The sequence below is a fragment of the Neomonachus schauinslandi genome, chromosome 8, assembly GCF_002201575.2.
Source record: "Neomonachus schauinslandi chromosome 8, ASM220157v2, whole genome shotgun sequence".
Taxonomy (NCBI): domain Eukaryota; kingdom Metazoa; phylum Chordata; class Mammalia; order Carnivora; family Phocidae; genus Neomonachus; species Neomonachus schauinslandi.
In genome coordinates, this window is record NC_058410.1 from 100,199,585 (window position 1) to 100,203,664 (window position 4,080).

At 38.9% G+C, this 4,080-nt stretch overlaps 1 non-coding gene across 1 annotated transcript; it reads left to right on the plus strand.

The window, feature by feature from the left end:
- Positions 1-290: 290 nt before the first annotated feature.
- LOC123325640 lies at positions 291-429 on the plus strand. The gene has a single exon (XR_006540571.1). It is a non-coding gene; the product is annotated as a small nucleolar RNA SNORA51 (small nucleolar RNA).
- Positions 430-4,080: the final 3,651 nt, after the last annotated feature.

Sequence of the window (4,080 nt, forward strand, 5' to 3'; positions counted from 1 at the left end):
GGCAAATGGTCACAGCTGGATCACAAGGAATCAGATAAGGACAGTGATAGCAGAAGCCGGGACTCAGGACTTTAAATTAGGACTCCTTATGTTCCCATTGCTTAGTACCAGTACTGACTCTTGACCTTTGGAAGATACTGAGCCTGTAAGCAAGAGAAGAAGGTTTGAACTTGGGGTAGAGAAATGCGAGACTCCATCTGACATAACTGACACACTTTCCCTTTTTTTCCTGGAAGTGCTTCTTCATTTAGACAAAGCCCCAATGTCTTTGGTCTTAAAATGAGTTGGGTAGCCTCCTGGTGCTTACCACTGGCTGTGTTCTTACACCTACTGTACCGAAAGAGGAGGCAGAGTAAACCTACCCATACACACCCCAGCCCAGGCCCTCTCTTAAGTCCTTGTCAATATCCTTGGGAACAGTTGAAAAGGCTCCATCACAACAAAAGGAACTAAGATGGAAATCTGAAGGGATTATTTGCAAGTACAGTTCCTAACAAAGAAGGTTTAGTTTTTGAGTTCTGCTTAGGAACGCCGTGGAAGGTAATATGACTTGAGGCTATGGAGGCACTTGTGTTTTTGGATGTCAGACGGGTGCTGAAGACAGAGATCCAGGTCTTGCTGACTTTCCATGTGTCACCTAGAGAGTTGATGGACAGACAGATGCCCCATATTCTTCATGTTTTTGTTCCTAGAAAGAGTACTGCCAAAGCCACATCCTGTTCCGGTGCTGCATCTAAGAGGACATGTGTCGCTACCACACTAATTAGGAAGGGCCCCTTCCAGCGGCCGGACTCCTACTTGCTCTGATCATGCTGTTAACCGGCCAAGGATCTAGCCCTGCCAAGTGGACCACAAAAGGAGAGATGCTCTTTTTTTTTTTTTTTCCACCCAAGTGGAAAAGATGCCTGTGGTAAGCTCTTCCATGTTAGAAATTCACTCTTGCATATCTTATGTCTCTCAACGATACCTCCAAGGATTTCATTTCTTTAGACCTTAAGAGATCTTTGAGGAGATAAAGCGTGAGGATTATCAGGCAGTCACTTGAAGAACAATCGACTAAGGCAGCAGCATCAGAACCCACATGGTTTCCGCACACATCAATGCCTTTGTTATGATAGCAGATCACTGTAATTTTCAAATGTTGTAATTTGGCAAATTGGATCTTCAAATGGGTGAATAAGTTCACCTTAAAAAAAAAAATAGTACTCTCACACAGAGACTGATTGCTCATTTTTGTAGTTTCTCTTCTCGGGAGTATTTGTTGTGTGTGTTTAATGCTCTACCCTTTGTTTCCCCAGCCCCGTCGGAAGTGTGCTACTCTGCTGGTTTCTTTGATAGCTTTGCTCACTGAGGCAGAGCAGCCCCTGAAACTGTTCAATATATCTGACCGGCAGCTATCCTCAAGTGGAGCGGAAAGACCCCGGGAACATGCTCCCTCCTCCCTGTTTCCGAGGTGTGGCTGCCGCTGCTGGAAATGCATCACCTTTTACCTGTTTAAAGTTTATGTCGTCAAAGACAGTCACATTGTTTTCACACGCAGAATGATTTTTTTCTTCCTTTAGTTAGCAGAATTAAATAACCGAATCATGAATAACTTATTTGCCAGATTATTTTAAGATTCACGTGCTATATTTTTGAGGCAAAGGAAAGACATAACATTAATTTCAGCACAAGTTATAAAAAATATAATGCTGGGGCTGTGATGACTCACTTACTATAGTTAAAGTGATCTTCATGGTTCATTTAAAGAGAATAAGCTATAATATTTAGTGCTCAACCAAAGATAGTCTAAAATGACTCACCTTTTGTAATATTAGCAAATGTTATATCCTATATATATCTAATCAATAAGGGATTGTTAATGCTGAGGACTACTTTTGTCCTTGCTTATATTCCAACCTCTCTCTTTCAATAAATTCTTCCTGTTGCCTTTAAAATTCTCATATTTCCAACTGAAAATAAATTACTGAACACTTAATTTCTTTCCTTTAGCAGCAAATCTACCTCTTTCTCTTCAAATGTAAACTTCACAAAGTGTTGTCTGCATTGTTTCCTTTTTAATGAATCTATTAATCCAACAAACATTTATTTAATAGCTACTCTACACCATATAGTGTTCTAAAATTAATTTGAGGGGTGCCTGGCTGGCTCAATTGGTGGAGCATACGACTCTTGATCTCGGGGTTATAAGTTTGAGCCCCACCTTGGGTGTAGGATTACTTAAAAATGAAATCTTTAAAAAAATAAAACTAAATTAAGTTGAGATTTCTGATCATCAAGACAGTATAAAGAATTCAAAGTGATTTTGGGGGGGATGAAACTTAATTCAAGTTTTTCCATCCAAGCTATAAATGCAAATAACATATAATGGCTGTCAATGAAGGCTTTCTCTTGACTCTTGTCTTATTTAGCATATTCTTATTTTTTCTTTTTTTCTTTACTGTTTCAATCAACCCTTATTTACTGTGACAGCCAACTCAGTCTATGTCTGTCAACATTATACTTTAGTGTTTTTTGTCTATGTTATGTAATCTGTTAGGCCCCTTGAACCATATGACAGATACAGAGATATCTTGCTCTTTGGGGGGAAGTAGACTTGCATAAGGTGTGAAGAATATGACTCTCTCTTTTTTTTTTTTTTGACTTCCTCATTTCTGTAGGGAGAGAAGTTCTCTGTGAAGTGTATAGATGATATTTCTAAAGAGTTACCAAGAGCCTTGTATATGTATGTGAGTTAGAAATATGGTTTCTCGCTCAACCTTCAATGATTCCTTTGCCTCCCCTGAGGTTACTGTTTGCACAACACAGTAAAAATGTGGATGGGAAGTAATTCCATACTGCAGTTCAGCATATGCCAAAATACAGATTTTCTGCCTTTATATACTTGAGAAGTACTGCTTTTGTCAGTGTCTAGGGAGTTTAGATGAATATATAACACCAGCTTAGCTGTAATAGTTACTTCTGGCAAATGTGAGGGCTCTATAACTCCCATTTTCAGGAGTCTGGTGTTTTAGCACAAATCTAGGGATGCTTAGAACGCAGGTGTTATGTATCCCATTAAGGGGAAGAACTCCTCCATGATCCTGACCTCCTTATTTCTGTAAAATAAATCCATCCTAGGGTCTTTTCCTTCAAGACTTTGCCGTGATCCACTGCTCAGGACCCTAATGGGTGACTGATATCTGACAACCTTGCAGGAAACATAACTGTTTTAAGCAAGATGGGTTTAGATGACCTTAGGGATGGAATATTAAGGGTGTGACAAGCTATAGCGAGTTTTTAAAATTTGTTGGGGGATATTTAGTGCCCTTGAAATTGTAAGTCATAAATCAACTGTGCATGTGCTGGCTTTGCTAGAACATTAGATACTGTCAAAACATACAAAGTAACAAACACAGCCCTCAAACTTAAGGCTGTTGATAATATGTTAACTATATTGGTTCTCTAGAGCTATATATCCCTGCATTCTCTTAAAGACATGTTATATAGGCACTGGTAAATGATTTACAACCCTTAGTGTGCTCAGCTCTATGCAAAGTACTTACTCTGTAAAATAATAACAGAGCACAAACCCCCACAAAAAAGCTTTTTATGAGTATTTTTTCTATTTATTTGAAGCACAGTAAAAAAAAATTGTACACTTTAGGGCGCCTGGGTGGCTCAGTTGGTTAAGCGACTGCCTTTGGCTCAGGTCATGATCCTGGAGTCCCTGGATCGAGTCCCGCATCGGGCTCCCTGCTCGGCAGGGAGTCTGCTTCTCCCTCCCCCCTCTCATGTGCTCTCTCTCATTCTCTCTCTCTCAAATAAATAAATAAAATCTTTAAAAAAATTGTACACTTTAAAAATTCAGTGGCATGAGGAACACTGCGATAACTTGAGGGACATTATACAGTTAAAAAAAAAAAAAGGGAAACAAAAAGGAAAAAGAATTCCCGTGTTTGAAACACTGCAAGACATAATTATACCTGTTCAGACCATTTACAAATATTAGATCAATAAACTGCTAACATCCATAAAAAGGTAGTTTTCTTACTAAAATGCAAGAATTTAAATGATGGGTATCTAAACCAGAAATAAAAA